Source organism: Schistocerca gregaria, chromosome 3, assembly GCF_023897955.1.
Source record: "Schistocerca gregaria isolate iqSchGreg1 chromosome 3, iqSchGreg1.2, whole genome shotgun sequence".
Classification (NCBI taxonomy): Eukaryota; Metazoa; Arthropoda; class Insecta; order Orthoptera; family Acrididae; genus Schistocerca; species Schistocerca gregaria.
In genome coordinates, this window is record NC_064922.1 from 356,437,394 (window position 1) to 356,444,735 (window position 7,342).

At 38.1% G+C, this 7,342-nt stretch overlaps 1 protein-coding gene across 10 annotated transcripts in view; it reads right to left on the minus strand.

Moving 5' to 3' along the window:
* LOC126354809 (zinc finger protein 143-like) overlaps positions 1–2,369 on the minus strand; it is a 99,809-nt gene extending 97,440 nt beyond the window's left edge. Inside the window, exon 1 of one of the 10 annotated variants that reach the window (XM_050004734.1) lies at positions 2,202–2,369. The gene's annotated coding sequence lies outside the window, so the exon portion shown is untranslated. The other 9 variants (XM_050004736.1, XM_050004742.1, XM_050004733.1 and 6 more) reach the window with 9 other exon arrangements.
* Between the last annotated feature and the right edge of the window lie 4,973 nt (positions 2,370–7,342).

A 7,342-nucleotide genomic window follows, 5' to 3' on the forward strand; every position in this document is an offset into this window, starting at 1 on the left:
TACTCTTTAATTCAAAGCCACAAGATTAGAAGTAGTAATAATTTTCATGTAGACTATGCATCCCTAACTCGAGTTCAGAATGAAGTTTCATACTGCTGTCTAAAAGTCAATAACAGGTCCCATTTAACAGGAAATTAAAAATGTGCAGATGTTCAAAGACAAAGAAGACTTTCTCATTAACAGTCCCATCTCAACCTCATTTAATTCTCAGCAGGAATGAGAAAACAATACCTGACTTTATAAACACATCAGAAGATCATTACAAACAAAGCAATAGCCTGTAATAGTCAAGAAAGGCTAGGAAATTGACTGCTCTCTGTTTAAGGATCTGTCTTGTAGTAGATCTTTCAGTCATTTTGTATGAACTATAACTATGTGAGCTAAGAACGATGACAGAGGAGAAGAAATTAAATATCAATATTATTAACAACCGTCATGATCAAAACAATAACAGACTTCATCTCTCAGTCAAATCTAGCACTCACAAGCAGCACATTAAATGAATTGTATTCTCTGACACAGTGAAGGGGAGCCTCTGGGGTGTGGAAATAGGTCAAGGCAGTAGACTTTATTCAAGTCAAGTATAATGCAGTAACACAACTTTATGTAACATTATGATACACAATGATATCAGTACTTATACTTTAAAACATTAATTGAAAGTTTCTGCAAAATAAAATCAGTGGGTCAGAACAGTGCGACCAAAAAAGTTTTCAACTCTATCACACAAATAAGGCATTTAAAGTGTTATGGCAGGCTGTTGGACATATTCATACCCATGTATCCTAACCCCTTATGCAGTACCTATAAAACCTTAGTTATGAGGACATACATATTTGTAAATTTAGTAGTAATGTGTATATAGAAGTATGTAATTAAAATTTTAAAATGTACATCTTCAAAAATATAGACAGCAAAAATATAGACAGCAGAAATAGTCAACTGTTCACTTGCCAAAAACAACAGAATTAACAGCAAATAATATAAAAGAACAACTCTTTTCATAAAATGAAGCCTGAACAACGGAATGAATCTGACTAATACAGCCATGCAATACACTACAACAAATACATGTACTTTAAGACCATAAAAATCATGCTACAGTTGTTAATGGAGACCTCAACAAATAAGCAGCATGTCTCCAGGGTATGATTCATGGCTATCATTTGCTCAAAGTCGCTTAAACGCTGGCCAGTTACTTGTTGATTGATATGTCACATTAAATCACAAACTAATACCTTCCATTCATTCATGAGACTGCACCGGGATGGTAATTAAAGACTGCCCGACACGTAATTAATCCGACGAGATATTCCAATTTATTAAACCCAGAGAAGCCAGTCCCAGTTTTTGATAATATATACTTACTATTAAAGTCTAGTAACATTGGATTACTTAAATCATTTTAGTCCGAAGTTACTACCTTCACCTTCCTTTAACATTTCGGGGAAAAAAAAATGCAAACAAAGACTTCATTTCTGAAGTAGCCTACAATACATCAAGACAAACCAACTGCAAATTTCGATGAGTAACCCTTTAGGAGTTGTAAAGCACGCGTATTACCTTCTGTTCTTTGTGGCAAAAGAAAACAATTCAAATATGACACCACAAACTCTATTACATACAATCTACTATGCTACTCAAACATTTCCTCCACAGGACACATACTGAAACTACTATTTATGTCACCATCTCTATGAATGCAGCCACGACAATCAAACGATAAATTTGACAGAAATTTACAAGTTGATAAATAAGTCACAAGGAATCATCGACCGAAGAAACGCATGCAACCTTTAACAAGAAATTATTAATACGACGGAGTTAACTGCAAAAAAGTTGTTTGTGTGTGTAACATGCATAATGCTTCACAAACGAAACATATTAATCCATTTATTAATTTAGGACATATATTAAATAGGAACAGAGTCATGATCGTTTGGTAAAGCTTTGAGTTTTACAGCTGTGTTACAACAGGGCGCACAGAAAAGCCTCTAGTTTAAGATGAACAGAGAAAATTTCATGTGCAACATCACGTGTTTGCAGTAAACAATAATTTAAATCCAGCTCAATTTCAAAGCTTTACCACCATTCACTTATTGCTCTACTAAAGAATCTTGGGAAATTACCCATGAACTCAGTATTCACCCACCATTCAATGCGGCAGTTGTAAGAAGTACTATGATCAAAGTAATACTTACAAACGATATTCGATAAGTGATTCGGAAAACTGAAAACCCCAAGAATTTTATCTGACGCCTCTTCGAAACTGTCCAGACACGACAACATTAATTAGGCAGCAAACTAATTTGTCACTACCATATCTTCTCTCGGGTGAGCAAATTACTTCGAAACTCCTCTGCAACAGGATCTACTGAAAATAATTAAGAAAAGATCTATATTCCGCTATCGTAATTAGAGACCTAAAGTAAACAAAGCCATGCGCCGAGTTAGTAATGACGAGTACAGTATTACCTCTTATAACAAATTCAGTCCACAAATATGTGTTGTTATAATATAGGAACAATTGTAACTTTGCATCAAACAAAACATCTATGAAGTCATAAATTATTGTATCCATGAGATATAACAGTGAAGCATGATAACTGCTAATCTCGACGTTATCATCACTTCTAAACTATTAAGCGATACAAATTAAACTGAAAGTTACCAGTTTATTTCTTTCCAGATATCAAGTTAACTCAAGTACTAATACATGCATTTTGGTTGTAGATGCTCAGCTAATTAAATTTATCTTCAGTTTTTATAAATGTTAAATCTTTCATGGCATTGGCAGAGCAGCATTTATGTGCACTGCTGTACTGTTACTTAAGTGAAATACAAACTGATAATTCTAAAGATTTTTACTAGCAAAAATTGTAACAATTAATACATATATCTGTAAGTTTACTTTGCAACCTCGTATCTGGTAATCCGCCTAAAAACATTTATCAGTACACCAGTGAGATTTTCTGATCCTATTGTTAAATGGCTACATTATTCTCTGGGAAATAAAAAACAAGACTTTTCGTTTATCTTTAAACTCCTGTGACCTATACAAATATTTCTTACCAACACACGAACTCTTGACGATGTAACGTCCAACGTAGAGGGAAACGATACAAGTTCAAAAATGGCTCTGAGCACTATGGGACGATACAAGTTCATAAATCCAGGTGTGAAACCTTGGTGATCAAACATGTCAGCTCAGCTGAATGTTGGTCGGGAATAGTTAATGAATCTCGCTACATCATTAGTCCATTTCTCTTTTCACTCTACTCCTTTGTATTAGTATCAACAAACTCAGGACCATTTCTGATCACTGAAATGATTTCAATTGATGCTTGGTACTGATAAACTAGAGTTCAGTCAGCTGGAGGTCACTTCATGCTACCTTGTGCATTGCTGAATAATTATTTATCCAGACTTACCTGACAAAATGAACAGGATGAAAATGTGATTTTCAGATATCATATTTGTATGTTCTGACCATATTTGGTAATATTTGGTGAAATTACTAAAAAATGTCTATACGTTAAAGACACGGGAAGAAATCGGCAATGATTTAGGAGACAAAAAAACTGCACAAGTGACAATAATAGAACGACTTCATGGCCACTTGATAAGATACATAGTGTTTTACTATGAGATTTAATACTTATCCTGAAGTTGGCTAAGCAGCTTTGAACAATTGGTGTGAATTCATTTTCATATCTTAACTGATGATACTTGATATTTACTGAACATACGTTTCTGCCTTGCTTTCTTTGTACTTTTATTTGTGTTTGAACTGATGAAGACTTTCACAATAGCACTACACGAGCTCTGGAGGACTGATGAAAACAGAAACAATGCTAACCATAGAGATGCACAATCATTATAGGCAAATGAGAATGCAAGTTTGGGAACATCCCAAGGAAAATCGGTCTGTTGAACAAGTACAGATAGCATAATTACGATAAAACAATTAAAAAGCAGTGCAAGAAAAAACATGTTTGTTGCTGTGGTCTGATAACTAGGGTAGCGATAAGTATTGACGACTTTCACGGTAGGTACAGCACAGGCTGTGGGTCCCTTTATGTGCCAGTGGTATAACACACAAGAAGTGATGAGGATGGTAATTATTATAGCATCTGGTACCGCACATTGGCAGCACCCTTTGCTGTGAGATCCATTTTGCTGTTTAGAGAGAGTATCAAATTTCTCCCCTGTCAATCTGTCCGTAGCACAGGACTGGACAGCTCAGAACTTATACTGCTGTTGAGGAGAGGATCAGCTGAGATCCCCACTAGAGCTGCTGTATGCAGAAAAGGTAATACTGCTGGGTGTTAAAGATTCACTGCAGTCAATGATATGGGGTAGCAGACATGGGCGGATGTGGTGGAAATGGCTGTGCCTTCAGTCTACATTTACCTACACCTACATAGATACTCCATAATCCACTGTATGGTGCATGTCGGAAGATGCCCTGCACCACTGCTAATCATTACCTTTCCTGTTCCACTCGCAAATAGAGCGAGTGAAAAACGACTGTTCATATGTCTCCATATGAGTCCTGATTTCTTGTATCTTATCTTCGTGGTCCTTACGTGCAATGTATGTTGATGGCAGTAGAACCGTTTGGCAATCAGTTGCAAATGGCAGTTCTCTAAATTTGCTCAATACTCTTTCTCCAAAAAAAAAAAAAAGAAAACAAAAAAAAAACGTGTCGCCTTCTCTCCAGGGATACCCATTTGAGTTCCCAAAGCATCCCTGTAACAATTGCGTGTTGTACACACCTACCAGTAACAAATCTAGTAGCCTGCATCTGAGTTGCTTCGATGTCTTCCTTGGGTCTGACCTGGCACGGATCCCAAACACTTGAGCAGTACTCGAGAGTAGGTCACACCAGCTTCGTACATGCAGTCTCCTTCACAGGATTTCCTAAAATCCTCCCAATAAACTGAAGTCAACCATTCGCCTTCCCTACCATAGTTCTTACATGCTCGTTTCATCTCATCTCGCTCTGCAACGTTATGCCCAGATATTTAAACGACTAGAGACTGTGTCAAACAGGACACTAGCAATATTATACCCGAAAGTACAGTTCTGAATTTCCTTCACATCTGCATTAACTTACATTTTCCACATTTATGGCCAGCTGTCATTCATCACCAACTGGAAATGTTGTCTACGTTGTCTTGTATCTTCCGTCAGTCACTCAATTTCGACACCACACCGTAAACCATGTCATCATTAGCAAACAACCACAGATTGCTGCACACACTGTACATCAAATCAATTTCGTATATAGAGAACAACAGAAACTGTATCGTACTACCCTGGAGTTCTTCTGACGATACCCTTGTCTCTGATGAGCACTCATTGTCGAGGACAACATATTGGGTTCTATTATTTAAGAAGCCAATTGAGTGCACACCTGTTGTGGTGGGTTGTCATTGCCCCGAGGCAGTGGTAGAGTAGGTGATGGTGGGGGGATGGTGAGTTTTAGGATTCAGGTCATACAGACACTATGATGGACCAATGGCAGGCCAGTATGGCATGTGGGCCAACACTGGTCCTGAAGTAGTGGTAGGTGTGGTTTAGAGATGTGCGGCCAGTATTGAATGTGGACCAACATAGGTCCTGAAGTAGTGCTAGCTGTTGTGTAGAGATCTCATATAATGATCAGAGTCTCAAAGGGCTCTAATGGTGCACCAGTATTTTGTCAAAAGCTATGACAGAGAATATTTTACATCCTTCTTGAGCAGTGATAATGCACAGCGTCCATCCCAGCCTGGATTCAAAAGTCAGTGCACACACTGGCGACATGAACTTGTACCAATAATTTCTTGACTGGTCTCTCTGAAGGAAGCTGGCACTAGAGGTCTTCTGGGAAGAGAAGGCAAAGACATGCAAAATCTCAGCTGGGCTGCATTCAGTGATGAATGTGGATCTGTAGATGGCCAAGAAACTTGTCAAGACTTTTCCTTTGTTGTCATCTGTAGTGTCCTTGTCATGAACCATTCAGTCTTAAATTTCGACATTGGATAAAATGATGTAATCATGCCTTGAATTTCATTCCTGCAGAAGAAAGACGCAAACTGGACTGGTGTAAATTGAGGACCATTATCTGACACATGATGTCAGAGGTTCCTTTAATAGTGGAAATGATTTCCAGGGATTTGATGATCGATACATTTGTAGTGTACACCACACTGATCATATATTGTGGGAAACTGGATAAGTTGCCCATCATCTGGAGCCCACAGAGTCTACTGAAATGTCCTCCTAAAGACGGTGCAGAGATGCCCACAGTGAGTAGTGTCATGGTGCCACCAACTGTTTCTGCACACAGGGGGTACACACATTGATCGTCTCCTCCATTACTACTTTGATGGCGGCATAATATACCTAATGACTTCCTCAGTTTTTCAACTGTGACACGCCCCAATGTGACCAACGAAGCAGCCTCAGCTGCTGCTGCTGGATGGACTGCGGGGTGACCAGCCTGTAGTCTGCTGATTTAGTAGCCAGCAAGAGGATGCTGTACAGTGTGTTGATGTGCAGTGAGAAGGAGATCTGTAGAAAATATGGGGCACTTGCAGGTAGACATGTGATGAACCCTGCAGGATGTAAGTACAGACCTATCATAGTACTGAGTCCTTGATGGTGGCAATGACTACTTCAGGAAAGTCTTTCAGTGCTTGCTGTAAAGTTGAAGCAAAGTACTTTGCTGGCATAAATCTTCGTCTCATCACACTCGAAGGCATTATAAAGCATTGGTAGTGGGCTGTTACACCACGAAGGTATAATACACTCAGTTTTGGAAATTGCTCAAATATAGCGGCGTCTGTTACAATATTTACATCATTTCTTCCTGGTATATGGATGAGCGGGCACACAGGTTGGTAAGATGCTAATAATCTGTTTCCAAATGGCATTTAGAGCCAAATATTTATTTATTTAACCTGATCAGATTAATCTTCAGGCCTTTCCTACACCAGACCAAGGTAACAAGAACACCTTGAATTTTTGAATGTTCTAAATGATGGCTTAAGTTTCTTTCTCAATTTTAGAACAATTAATTTGTGTTGTTATCATAATTTTTTATGCATAATATGCTTTGGGCTATTTCGAGCCATCCTCGATTTTGTATGAAAGACCTACTGTCATGGAACAGATCTGTCCCCAAAACCAAACCTTTTTTGGGTTGTGTGTGGCTAGATGGGAGCTGATTTAAGGAATTTTTTAGTATAAGAAATATGTTCTGAAATTTCTGAGACCATATGAATTTTAAACATTTTTTGCTTACGAGATTTGCCAATTGCTAATCTGGATGATTTTAGGTGCTTACTTTCTA